This window comes from Erinaceus europaeus, chromosome 7 (assembly GCF_950295315.1).
Source record: "Erinaceus europaeus chromosome 7, mEriEur2.1, whole genome shotgun sequence".
In the NCBI taxonomy this organism is placed as follows: domain Eukaryota; kingdom Metazoa; phylum Chordata; class Mammalia; order Eulipotyphla; family Erinaceidae; genus Erinaceus; species Erinaceus europaeus.
In genome coordinates, this window is record NC_080168.1 from 114,683,708 (window position 1) to 114,698,088 (window position 14,381).

At 45.5% G+C, this 14,381-nt stretch overlaps 1 protein-coding gene and 1 non-coding gene across 3 annotated transcripts in view; one reads left to right on the forward strand and one right to left on the reverse strand.

Annotated features, from left to right (window-relative positions):
- CERS5 (ceramide synthase 5) overlaps positions 1–14,381 on the forward strand; it is a 46,516-nt gene that overhangs the window by 8,831 nt on the left and 23,304 nt on the right. The gene's annotated exons all lie outside the window — the stretch shown is intronic.
- On the reverse strand, positions 14,222–14,354 carry LOC132539662 (small nucleolar RNA SNORA70). Its single transcript, XR_009550993.1, has one exon. It is a non-coding gene; the product is annotated as a small nucleolar RNA SNORA70 (small nucleolar RNA).

Genomic DNA, 14,381 nt, shown 5'->3' on the forward strand with positions numbered 1-14,381 from the left:
AATAAAATTTTTTTAAAAGATATTAATGAAGGCAGCAAAAAAAAAAAAAAAGGAAAAGAAGGTGAGGGGAGACTGGTCTGGTGCATAAAGAAAGCACTGGACTCTCAAGCATGAGGTCCCCAGTTCAATCCCTGGCAGCACATGTAGCAGACTGATGGCTGGTTGTTTCTCTACCTTCTTCATGAATAAATAAATGTTTTTTTTAAAGGGAAAGAGGGGCCAGGTGGTGGTGGCACACCTGGTTAAGTGTACACACTATAGTGTGCAAGGACCCAGGTTTAAGCCCCTGGTCCCCACTTGCGGAGGGGAAGTTTCACAAGTGGTGAAGCGGGGCTGCAGGTGTCTCTCCGTCTCTGTCACTCTCTGTATCCCCCATCATCTCTCAGTTTCTCTCTGTCTATCCAATAATAAATAATTAAATAATTTAAAAAGGGAGAGAGGAAAAAAAGAAGGAACTGGTACCTTCCTTACATTGTGGGAAAGAAGATATAGGTATCTATATTGAGTACTTCTCCCAGAAGTGGGTTTTTTTTCATATTTATTTATTTTCCCTTTTGTTGCCCCTTTTTTATTGTTGTAGTTATTATTGTTGTTACTGATGCCATCGTTGTTAGGAGGACAGAGAGAAATGTAGAGAGGAGGGGGAGACAGAGAGGGGGAGAGAAAGATAGATACCTGCAGACCTGCTTCACCGCCTGTGAAGCGACTCCCCTTTAGGTGGGGAGCCAGGGCTCGAACCGGGATCCTTCCTCTGGTCCTTGCGCTTTACGCCACGTGCACTTAATCTGCTGCGTTACCGCCTGACTCCCATTATTGTTGTTATTGATGTCGTCATTGTTGGATAGGACAGAGAGAAATAGAGGAGGGGAAGACAGAGGGGGAGAGAAAGATAGTCACCTGCAGACCTGTTTCACCGCTTGTGAAGCAACTTCCCTGCAGGTGGGGAGCCCAAGGCTCAAACCAGGATCCTTACACAGGTCCTTGCGCTTTGCGCCATGTGCGCTTAACCCGCTGCTCTACCCATGACTCCCCCCAGAAGTGATTTTTGACAGAAGAAAGCTGTCTTCTAAAGAATTGCTGAGGGGCAGAGTGGTGGCGCACCTGGTTGAGCGCACGTATTACAATACACAAGGACCCGGGTTCGAGCCCCCAGCCCCTACCTGCAGGGGGAAAACTTCAGGGCTACAGGTGTCTCACTGTCTCTCTCCCTCTTTATCACCCCCTTCCCTCTTCATTTCTGGCTGTCTCTATCCAAAAAAAAAAAAAAGTGCTGGGGGTGGCACACCTGGTTAAGCACTCACATTACAGTGCTTAAGGACCCAGGTTCAAGTCCCTGGACCCCACCTGCACCTGAAAGCTTCAAAACTGGTGAAGCAGGGCTGCAGGTTTCCTTCTGTCTCTACCCAATAATAAATAAACATTTAAAAAAGTAATGGAGATCTTATGACAAAAAGAGTTAAACATAGTCACTTCTAACTAAAGCAAACAATGCTCCTAGATAAGAATGTAGTTTTCCTAGATAAGAATTCTCTAGAGCTGTACTAGTCCAATACAGTAGCCACTAGCTTAGGGAAGGGATTTCAGATGTAACTGGTCAGAATTGAGATGTGTGCTAAGCATAAAAATCCATGCAGTTTTGAAGACCTGATACAGAAAAATGAAGAATGTGAACTAACTAAGGCCGGAGGAGCTTGCTCAGCCTGTCAGCACACTAATTGACATGTCTGAGGCTGCAGGTTCAGTCCCGCCGCTCCCTTATGCCACAGCTGAGCAGTGCTCATCCTCACTCTCTCTCCTCTGTCGTTCTGCCTCTCATAATCTAAATAAAATTTCAGCCTGGGAGGTGATGCAGTGGTAGAATTCTGGAGTTACAAACATGAAGTCATGAGTTTGACCCTGTAACACTTTTGCCAGAGTAATGCCCTGTCTCTGTCTCCCAGATCTTAAATAAAGAGAGAGACTACTTCAGGAATTTGGAAAATACACATTGCTTTCTTAAAATGTGCAGACTAAAGTATATCTTTTTTTAAAAGACTGAAATGTCTCTTCTTAATATTTATTACAAAGTGACATGATAGTGGCCTGAGGGGCAGCTCCGCGTGGTGGCGGGTGTTCCGTGCCCAGTGTGTGTGGTCCTCCTCAGCTTGATTCCATGCGATGCTGGAGCAAGTCCTTATTACCTCCACTTGCAGAGGGAGCCTTCATGAATAGTGGGGCTGTTGGCAGGTGTCTCTCTAACTCTCCCACCCCCCCCAGTATGATTTTTAAAATCTACATGGTAACCTGGTAGTTGGATGAAGTGTCGAGGTCCTAGGTTTGATCGGGGGCATCGTGTATGCTGGGGTGATGGTTTGGTTCCCTCTCTCTCCTATCCATACCCCTCTCCTCTCTCATTAATTAAGTAAATCTTTAAAACTACTTTTTTTTTTCTTCTTGCCAGAGCACTAAGCATGCTTGCTCTGGTTTATGGTGGTGTGCGGAATTGAACCTGGGACTTTTGGAGCTTCAGGCATGAGAGTCTGTTTGCATGACCATTATGCTGTCTAACCCCACCCTAAAATTTTCTCTCTCTTTTTAAAAATATTTATTTTATTTATTTCCTTTTGTTGCCCTTGTTGTTTTATTGTTGTAGTTATTATATTATTGTTGTCGTTGTTGGATAGGACAGAGAGAAATGGAGAGAGGAGGGGGAAGACAGAGGGGGAGAGAAAGATAAACATCTGCAGACCTGCTTCACCCCTTGAGAAGCGACTCCCCTGCAGGTGGGGAGCCAGGGCTCGAACCAGGATCCTTACGCCAGTCCTTGTGCTTTGCGCCACATGCGCTTAACCCGCTGCGCTACAGTCCAGCTCCCTAAAACTTTCTTAACTGATGTGATCATATTTTTTAACATAACATTTTTTAAAAGATTTTATTTATTTAATAGTGAGAAAGATAGGAGAAGAGAGAGAAAGAACCAGACATCACTCTGGTACGTGTGTTGCTGGGATTGAGCTCAGTACCTCATGCTTGAGAACCCAGTGCTCTATCCACTGCACCACCTCCCAGACCACGATGTGATCATATTTTTGGTATACTAGGCTAAACAAGAATAATATCAAAGCTGATTTCACCCATTTCCTTTTAACGTTATATTTTCTTTTTTTAAGGAAGTGAAATGGGATTTTAAGATGTAAGTTATTTCCTGGGTGGTTTAAATGACTTAGTCTCTTGGAGCAGTCTTTAGTGGGCTGTGCCTTCTCGTCAAGTACTGTCCTATAGTTTTGCTTTTCTGCATCTGTTCTCTCAGTCAGGTCACCAGTGACCTGTAAAGCAACACGTTGGTCAGGTAGTGAACTGTGCATGGGGAGCTGCACAGTCTGATAAGACAGTGAGAATAATCATGCTATCGTATCTCCTAGGAGCTATTTTAAAAGGTATCCTTTGCACTCACCAGCTTTTCTGTAGCATTAGCTTTTGTGAGACATTTCAACCATATGCCCAGAGGGTCTCAAAACTAAATCAAATTATTGTGGCTGTTCATAGTTCTTCTTTGGGAGCCTTTGGTTATAAAAAGTAAGATTTTAATTCTGACTTTCTTATTTTTATTTATTAAAAAATTTTTAATATATATTTATTTTTCCTTTTGTTGCACTTGTTTTTATTATTGTTGTTATTGATGTTGTTGTTGGATAGGACAGAGAGAAATGGAGAGAGGAGGGCAAGACAGAGGGGGAGAGAAAGATAGACACCTGCAGACCTGCTTGACCGCTTGTGAAGTGACCCCCCACACACACACAGGTGGAGAGCCAGGGGCTCGAACCGGGATCCTTACGCCGGTCCTTGTGCTTTGCGCTATGTGCGCTTAACCTGCTGCACTACCTCCCGATCCCCCCCCCCTTTTTTTTTTTATAACTAGAGCACTGCACAGCTCTGGCTCAAGGTGGTGCAGGTATTGAATCTGGGACTTGGGAGCCTCAGGCATGACAATCTCTGCGTAGCCATTATGCTATCTACCCCCTGCCCTTAACTCTGACTTTCTTCTCAGAACTGGTAGATTAACTGATGGCAAGGGAGGGGCGGGTGGCACATTTTCTTGCAGTATTTTTCCTTTAGTTGAGCATTAAGTGTTTGTTCATTTATCCATGTGTTTATCCTTCGGTAGTTACTTACTGAGTACATAGGCTGTGCTAGCTGTGAAACTGTGCCACAGGTAAAGGGGGAACAGCAGGGCCGGGCAGTGGTGCACCTGATCAAGTGCAGGAGTTACCACGCACAAGGACTCGGGTTCTAGCCCCTGTCCCCACCTGTGGTGGGGGGGCTTCAAGAGCAGTGAAGCAGTCTGTCTCTCTCTCCCTCTGTCCCCTCCTCAATTTCTCTCTGCCCTATCAAATAATAAATAATTAAATTTTTTTAAATGGTGGGGAAATCCTAGTGTCTGCTGTCAAGAAGAGAGCAAGAAAATCGGTGGTTTAAAAAAAAAAAAAAAGAAAGAAAATCGGTGGTTAGAGTAGAGTGTAGAGGGGCTGCTGGTGACGCACCCAGTCGAGCACACGCTACCATGTGCAGGACATGGGTTCAAGCCCCTGTCCCCACCTGCAGGGTGGTGTGGGGGCTTCATGAGTTGGGAGGCAGGGCTTCAGGTGTCTTTCTCTCCCTTCCTATCTTCCCCATCTCTCTCAATTTCTCACAGTCCTATAACGTAAAAAGAAAAGGGTTGGGGGAATGGGTGATGGGAGCAGTGAGTTTGTAGTGCAGGCACAGAGCCCCCCAGCAATGATCTTTGTGACAATAACCAAAAAAGCAACAAACAATCACAGTGTAGGCCCGGCAAAATAGCTCACTTGGTGTGTGTGGTGCCCATGGTGGAGCCTGGCCCCTGCCACACTGAAGGAAGTGTTGGTGCTATGGTCTGCCGCATCCCAAAGTGGCAGATTCGACACCTGGACACCTGGGGTCGTATAAAGGTGAATACTAACACTGCAAGGCCCCAGGACTCAATTTTTTGTTCTTTTACTTAGATGGGGGAGGGGAGGGGAAAGAGGAGAGAGAGCACTGGCTCCAAAGGTCATTGCTGGGACTCTGTGCTTGCACTACAAACTCACGCTTCCCTGATGCCATCTCTGGTGTTCCCTTGTGGTGCCGGGGCTGTAATCTAGGGCTTTGTGCATGGTAAGGTTCATGCTTCACCAGATGAGCTGTGTCTCAACCCTGAGAGCTGACTTAAGAGGGGAAACACTGGACCCTGAGACAGCCTAGTAACTATGCAGAAAGACTCATGCCTGAAGCTCCATCCAAAGTCCCAGGTTCAGTTCCTTTGTGCCACCATAAGCCAGAGCTGAGCAGTGCTTTGGTTACAAACAGAAAGAGAAAAAGGGAAAACTGAATTGTTTTTAAGGTTTGGTGAGCACAGAGTGAGGCTAAAGAAGTAGAAAAAAGGGGAGTTGGGCGATAGCACATCAGTTTAAACACACATGGTGTAAAGCGCAAGGACCAGCATAAGGATCCCGGTTCGAGCCCCTGGCTCCCCACCTGCAGGGGAGTCACTTCACAGGCGGTGAAGTATGTCTGCAGGTGTCTGTCTTTCTCTCCCCCTGTCTGTCTTCCCCTCCTCTCTCCATTTCTCTCTATCCTATCCAACAACAACGACCTCAACAACAACAATAATAACTACAACAACAATAAAAAAAAACAAAAACAAGGACAACAAAAGGGAAAATAAATAAATATTAAAAATAAAAAATAAATAGAAAAAAGGAGGAATAAGTAGAACAAACTTTCTGACGAGAAGAATAAAGCTACAGTGCAGACATGTTTATCTCACCGTACTTCTGGCTTTGAAGACACTTCTCATAGCCAAGAGTCTTGGCTAGTTCCATGATTTGACTCTCTTCGTGTTCTGCCGCTTTAACTTACGGTACTCTCTTTCAAAGTGAGTATCTATTTTACTAAAATGTCCCCATGAGGGTCACTGCAGGTGTCCTAAGTTGTCAAATCTAGGGGATACTGACACCCTTATCTGACGTAATCATTTGATAGGCCTCACCTTGGGCCTTCCTGCCCCTTAACTTCACATTTTATGTTGGTGTTTCCCAGGGTTGTGACCTCAGGTGTTTTTTTTCAGTCTCTATTCCTTTCTTCTGAAGTCACATGCACCTCCATATTTTTTCAGCTGCCTGTCTCTGTTGTCATCCTCTTGCTTTTTCTCAGATGTGTGCTTGACTGTGATCAACTTAGTTTTTCCAGCTAGAGCATGGAAGGCACACTGCCTCTTACTATCTACATCTGTTCAGTCGCCGTGTCCTATCAGTTTTACTTAGCATCTCTTTAATTTATTGATGGGATAGAGAAAATCAAGAGGAAAGGGGAATTGCTTTACCACTTGCAAAACCTTCCCCCTGAGGGTGGAGACTGAGGGCTTGAACCCAGGTCCTTGCGTATTATATAGCATGTGTGCTCAACCAGGTGCACCACCATCCACCTCCTACTTAGCATCTCCTGAGTATGTCCTTACCTTTCCATTCCTGTAGCCTTTGTTCAGGGCTTTACTGCCTACAGCAGAGTTGTTACACGCACGCACGCATGCGCTCCATTCTGTTATTGACATACTGATTCATTTTTTTTCTCTGCTCTGGGGCTAAAATCTTTCAAAGACTCTTGTTTTTTTTTTTTTTTTTTCCCATCTTCAACCCTTGCCTGTCTCAATTACTTTGATATGTCAGTTTTGACTATATTTCCCCGAAACTTTATCTGTGCCAATGTTTCCCAGCTTACTCGTGTTTCTGCCTACAAAAAAAGACAGTGTTGTGCATTGTCCAGTGGTGGTATGATGCCAAAAGCACCTGACTAAGGCTTTCTGGCCACCCTAGGCCTCTTGGACCACCTCGAGAGCTAAGAGGACGTCTCGGCACTAATGCTGCCCATTTATGTTACATGCCATGACCCACCAAATGAGCAGCTTCATCTAAACATTCAAATTAATTTGTGTATAGGTCATACCCACCAGTGACATGGCAGTGAATTATGAAGATGGACGTACTCCTGCCTTTGGTATGAAGAAGCAAAGCAATAAATGATTTCATCTTAATTAATCCAGGCTTAGGTCAACTGCTACCACGAATCTGCAGGGCAGGGAAAGGGCAGAGGAGAGATGATCTCTACACAACATGGCAGATTTATTGTAGATCAGGCTGGCTCACTGCACATGTCATGTTCCTAGAGAGACATGGAAAGGATTGCCTTAGCATTAATGATTGCTCATGCAGGCAAAGGATAGACTGGTTTGACAAATTATGTTAAAATTTGGGCAGCAAATTGATCCTGGAGATCACAATAGAAAATCACAAGATTGGGAGTCAGGCAGTGGCACAATGGGTTAAGCACACATGGCATGAAGCGCAAGGACCAGCATAAGGATCTCAGTTCAAGCCCCCGGCTCCCCCACCTGCAGGGGAGTTGCTTCACAAGTGGTGAAGCAGGTCTGCAGGTGTCTTATCTTTCTCTCCCCATCTTCCCCTCCTCTCTCCATTTCTCTCTGTCTATCCAACAGTGACATCAATAACAACAATAACCACAGCACGATAAAACAACAAGAGCAACAAAATAAATAGCCTCCAGGAGCAGTGAATTCATGGTGCAGGTACCAAGCCCCAGCAATAATAACTCTGGAGGCAAGAAAAGAAAATAAAATTACAAGATTAAATTTGATTTCTCAACATCATCCAACACAGCCATGTCAAGAATCCTTTATACTCATCAACAACCCCAGGGAATTTGTCTCTGTGAATAATATCTACCACGTGTACTATTAAAGACGCCAGGGAGTGGAGGGGACAGCATAGTGCTTATGCAAAAGAGGCCCCAAGTTCATTCCCCCACACCACCATATGCCGGAGCTGAGTAGTGCTCTGGTGGAGGGGCGGGGACTAAGTCGTGGGGGTCAGGTGGTGGTGCACTGGGTTAAGCGCACATATTATGGGAGCACAAGGATCCCAGTTCGAGCCCCAGCTCTCCACCTGCAGGGGGTCACTTCACAATCAGTGAAGCAGGTCTTCAGGTATCTTTCTCTCCCTCTCTGTTTTCCCCTCTCTCGATTTCTGTCTGTTCTGTCCAGTAAAATGGAAAAAATGGCCATCAGCAGTAGTGGATTCATAGTGCAGGTACTGAGCCCCAGCAATAACCCTGGAAGCAAAAAATTAAAAAAAGAATGCAAGTCATTAAACAGAAAAACAAGCAGCAAGGCATGTGGTAGAGCACATGCCTTGCATAGATGAAGACCTGGGTTCAATCTCTGACATCCCTCCCAAACCAAAAATTGAGCTGTTTTAGAAATTAAAATGGGGGGTCAGGCGGTAACGCGGCGAGTTAAGCGCACGTGGTGCAAAGCTCAAGGACCGGCATAAGGATGCCCATTGGAGCCCCCGGCTCCCCACCTGCAGGGGAGTCGCTTCACAAGCGGTGAAGCAGGTCTGCAGGTGGCTATCTTTCTCTCCCCCTCTCTGTCTTTCCCTCCTCTCTCCATTTCTCTCTATCCTATCCAACAACAATGATATCAAAAACAACAATTATAACTACAATAACAAGGGCAACAAAAAGGGAAATAAATAATTTAAAAAAATTTTTAAATTAAAATGGAGGGCCAGAGATGCTGCTGACTGAGTAAGGTGCCCGCATTGCCTGCCAAGCATTCAAACCACATGGGAGGTGGCAGTGGAGGAAGCTCAGGTGCTATAGTGTGTCTCCCTTCCTCTGAATGAAAAAGCTGCCTGCCTGCCTGCCTCTAGATTGAAGAAGCACCCTGGGTGATAGGAACAGAGTAGGAATTTGCAAAGACTTGTTTTTGGAACTATCTCTTCATACAATTAATGTAGGTGGGTGGAGGTAAAGGAGACAGAGACAATTCTTTCATCTTTGCCATGGCACCATCTCAACCACAAAGAATGGCCTTCTGCCTCTCCTGGATGCTGATCAATCTTAAGACAGACTGAACTCCATTAGTGCAAGAGTAAGATTTGTTAAACATGTCCCTTGTCTGTCTGAAGACAAGATTCTGTGAGGGGTAAAGTATTTGTACACTGGCGAGTATAGCAGATTATATAAAGTATCTAATAGCACTGACCTTTGGATGATACTCTTTCACTTCTTGTGTAAAAGAGAGGGGACAAAGGGCTCTAGATGTGACCAGCTCTGTACTCTGAATGAATGTCTCCACAAGACTCAGGAACTTTGGTGATAAGAGAAAAGGAAACTTTATTAGAAGAAGATAAACAGTGTTTCTCATTTTCAGTTACTCCCTTAGAGATAAATTCTGGATTCCAATGCAGACCTAGAAAATGAGCAGACCGCTTCATACTTGGCAGACATAACTTAATTTCCTGAGATGCTGGGATTCCCTGAGATGCTGAAGGACCTCTGTCCTCTTCCTGCTCTCTGCCTACCCCCAGCCCCAAGGACAGAGAAGTAAATGACCAGGCAGCGAGGCTATTCAGCAGTGGTGCACATGAGCAAAGTCCTTGGTCCATTCCCTAGCAGCTCATTAAAAAAAACAAACAGGTATTCATTCGGGCAGTAGCACAGCAAGTTAAGCGCATGTGGCGCAAAGCACAAGGACCAGCATAAGGATCCCAGTTAGACCGGCGTAAGTATCTTGGTTCGAGCCCCCGGCTCCCCACCTGCAGGGGAGTCACTTCACAGATAGTGAAGCAGGTCTGCAGGTGTCTGTCTTTCTCTCCCCTTCTCTGTCTTCCCCTCCTCTCTCCATTTCTCTCTGTCCTATCCAACAATGACGACATCAGTAACAATAATAACTATAATTAAAAAACAAGGGCAACAAAAGGGAATAAATAAATAAATAAATATTAAAAAACAAAGTATCTATCTTGAGAGGTAGTGCACCCAGCAGAGCTGCACCTTACCACAAGAGAGCATCGTGGAAGGCACTAGAGGAACTCCCTTGATTATGGGGGGCAGTGCTCTGATGCCTCCTTCCTCTCTCTCTCTCTCTCTCTCTCTCTCAGCCTCCACTGGGGCTTGCCTTTTTTAAAAATTTTCCCTCATTTCATTCAGAAAGGTTTTTTTTTTTAAATTTTTTAACATTTATTTATTTTCCCTTCCTGTTGCCCTTGTTTTTTACTGTTGTAGTTATTATTGTTGTTATTGATGTCATTGTTGTTGTATGGGACAGAGAGAAATGGAGAGAGGAGGGGAAGACAGAGAGGGGAGAGAAAGACAAGACACCTACAGACCTGCTTCACTGCTTATGAAGCAACTCCACTGCAGCTGGGGGATCGAACCGGGACCCTTAGCTGGTCCTTGCGCTTCGCACCACGTGCACTTAACCTGCTGCACTACTGCCCTACTCCCTTTTAAAATTTTTTTTATATTTATTTATTTCCCCTTTTGTTGCCCTTGTTGATTTTCATTGTTGTTGTAGTTATTGTTGTTATTGATGTTGTCATCGTTAGATAGGACAGAGAGAAATGGACAGAGGAGGGGAAGACAGAAAGGGGGAGAGAAAGATAGACACCTGCAGACCTGCTTCACCGCCTGTGAAGCGACTCCCCTGCAGGTGGGGAGCCGGGGGCTTGAACGGGATCCATATGCCGGTCCTTGTGCTTTATGCCACATGCGCTTAACCCGCTGTGCTGCTGCCTATTATTATTTTTTTTATTGGATAGGACAGAGAGAAATTGAGAAGGGAGAGAGAAAGACACCTCCAGACCTGCATCACCGCTTATGAAGTGACCCCCCCCCCCCCCCCCCCCCCGCAGATGGGGAGCCGGGGGCTATAACCCAGATCCTTGCACAGGTCCTTGTGCTTAGTACTATGTGTACTTATCCAGGTGTTTCACCATCCAGTCCCCTCCCTCTCTCTAGAGGTGAGGAACTTACCAAAAGACAAAGGCCATTTGGGTATTTATAACGTCACTCTTGGGCCATACAAAATTATCAGCATAAAAACTCGCAGTTAATTTTACTATGAAAAAACTCCTGGATTTACTGAATTCTGAGTCCTACCTGCAGTTTCCTTAATAGGACCAGACCAAAAGATTTCATGGCCCATATATGGCCTGCAGGCCAGACATCCCCCACCCCTGCTGTAAATAAAAATTAGGCTTGGGAACCCACTCCGTATTGCACATGCACAGGGCTCTGTGTTCATTCTCAGGCACCACATTACAGGGGCACTCAGTGAATGGTGCATTGCACTGTCATATACATAGCCTGGGTTCACACCTGGGCCCCGCCGCATTTCAGGAAGCTTTGGTGTTGTGGTATCTCTCACTCTCCCCATCTGAGAAAGTCTGCCAGCGGCAGTGAAGCCTGGAGATAGGGCAGATGCCTTGCTCTGCATGGAGCCCCCGGTTTGTGCCCCAGCAATCTTGGGGGTATCATGGCACAAAAGGAAGCTCCACAAATGTATTGCCTCATCTTGTCTGTTCCTCTCTGTCTAAAATAAAAGTAAGAAACGAATCAGCCTAGAAGCAGTGGAGTCACACAGGCACAAGGACCTGGTGCCACACACATGCACACAGAGTTAGAAGTTAATTACAGTGGCAGGGGATATAGCGTAATGGTTATGCACAAAGACATCCGTGCCTGCTGCATCTTATATCCCAGGCTCAATTCCTGGAATCTTTCTCTTATCTCATTAAAATAAATAAAATGTCGGGAGTCAGCGGTAGCGCAGCGGGTTAAGCGCAGGCATGGCGCAAAACGCAAGGACCTGCATAAGGATCCGGGTTTGAACTCCAGGCTCCCCACTTGCAGGGGAGTTGCTTCACATGTGGTGATGCAGGTCTGCAGGTGTCTTTCTCTCCTCCTCTCTGTCTTCCCCTCCTCTCTCAATTTCTCTCTGTCCTATCCAACAACAACATCAATCATAACTACAACAATAAAACAAGGGCAACAAAAAGGAATAAATAATAAATAAAAAATATTTTGTGGTCCGGGAGGTGGCGCAGTGGATAAAGCATCAGACTTTCAAGCATGAGGTCCTGAGTTCAATCCCTGGCAGCACATGTACCAGAGTGATGTCTGGCTCTTTCTTTCTCCTCCTATGTTTCTCATTAATAAATAATAAAATCTTTTTAAAAATAAATAAATAAATGTCAAGAAATTAATTACAGTTACTGATAACATGGAATCATAGCTGGGGCAGTCTTAGGCAGGACAGTATCTCTGCAGTAGAGCACGGACCTTGAGGTTTTCTGGGAATTTTTAGGATTATTGAAAGATCCAAGTATTTCTTTTTTTTTTTTTTTAACTTTTTTTTAAAAAAACTTTTTATATTCATTTATTTATTGGATAGAGACAGTCAGAAATCAAGAGGGAAGGGGATAATAGAGAGGGAGAGAGACGAAAAGACACCTGCAGCCCTGCTTCACCACTTGTGAAGCTTTTCCCCTGAAGGTGGGAACTGGGGGCTTGAACCCAGGTCCTTGCTTACTGTAACATATGCCTTCAACCAGGTGTGCCACCACCTGGCCCTGATCCCCCCCCCAAAAAAAAAAAAGCTTTGATTAAGCAGGCAGATGACTGTGATCCAGGATATTTGTATTTAGGAAGAGCTGTCTTAGTTATGTTTTCCTGGCCAATTAAGATCTTATCTTGGGGAGGGCATTTGGTGGCTCCCTTTGTAAAGCGCATATGCTACAATGCGCAAGGACCTGAGTTCAAGCTCTTGCTCTCTCTCCCTCCTACAAGGGAGAAGCTTCATAAATCATGAAGTAGGGCTGCAGGTGTCTCTCTTTCTCTCTATCTCCTACCCTCTCAATTTCTGTCTCTGTCCAAAACAAATAAATTCAAAACAAAAACAAACAAAAAACACAAAAAAGAAAACAAAAAGCATCCTGATCTTTTACTGAGAGGGAAACTTCGATTTATTTAGCTTCTCCTTTCTTTCAGGGTCTTCCTATATGTTGTATCTCATCAAATACCTGCAATATTCTTTCTTTTTTTTTTTAAGCAGGATCTTGATTTATTGTAATTGATTAAGGGACACCTCTGAGGCTCTCAGGAGGGCAGGGCCCTCCACTTGTCCAGGGGACCGCAGTTGGGGATGTATTTGACTCCACAGCCATCTGAGATGAGGCACTTTTCAGCCACCATGTCTTCAAATTCATCTGCGTTAAACTTGGTGAAGCCCCACTTCTTGGAGGTATGGATCTTCTGGCTTCCAGGGAATCTGAACTTGGCCCTGCACAGGACCTCAATCACATGCTGTTTGTTCTGCAGCTTGGTGCAGATGGACTGTCGGGTTGTGTCGCGGGGGAGAGAGAAGAGACCAGGAACTCGTGGCGGAGCAGGAACACAAATCTTTTTTTTTTTTATTAAAGAAAGGATTAATTAACAAAACCATAGGGTAGGAGGGGTACAACTCCACACAATTCCCACCGCCCAATCTCCATATCCCACCCCCTCCCCCGATAGCTTTCCCATTCTCTGTCCCTCTGGGAGCATGGACCCAGGGTCATTGAGGGTTGCAGAAGGTGGAAGGTCTGGCTTCTGTAATTGCTTCCCCGCTGAACATGGGCGTTGACTGGTCGGTCCATACTCCCAGTCTGCCTCTCTCTTTCCCTAGTAGGGTGGGTCTCTGGGGAAGCTGAGCTCCAGGACATATTGGTGGTGTCTTCAATCCAGGGAAGTCTGGCCGGCATCCTGATGACACCTGGAACCTGGTGACTGAAAAGAGAGTTAACATACAAATCTTTATTCACATGGACGCCCCAGAATGGGTGTGAACACAGCAGTTTAGGCCACGTGGAGCTAGCAAAATGGCCGCCTCCCACTATGCCCACCAGCCTTTCTCTGGGTCTGGTCGCAGAAGAGAAAAGAGAGCGAAAGCAGAAAAAGGAGAGGCTTTTATGGGAGAATTCCAGAAGTGGCAAGTCGGGAAGGGATTGGCTAGGAAAGGGGGTGGAGAGAGGCAAAAGGCCTGCTGGGAAGGTAGAAGCGTCCTTAGCAACTGTTGCAATGGTTTTAACTGAATTAGCAATACCCTGAGGGGATAACATGGTGGAGATCTGTAAATAATACTTGCATGGAAATATAGTGGCTTGTGGACCCTGCCAATGTTCTACCACATCTGCACAATTTCCCAACAATGGACATGATGACCTGGCCAATGTCGACTCTGGCCACAGTGCCCTGGAGCTTTCCAAAAGCACCTTGCATCCCTGTCTGGAGCCTAGGGTTAGGGACAGCAGGAGGTCAGGCATACAATGAGCACAGAGTTAGGGAGGGCTGTCTCCAGGGTCCCTTAGGGCAGCCTATACAAGCAACAGGCTGCACACACTACCCAGGAGGCTGCTGTTTGCAGCCACTGCATACTGGGTGCCATGGGAGGGCAGCACGGTCAGCTTAATTGACTGCAGAACCTGCAATATTCTTAGAAAATAGAC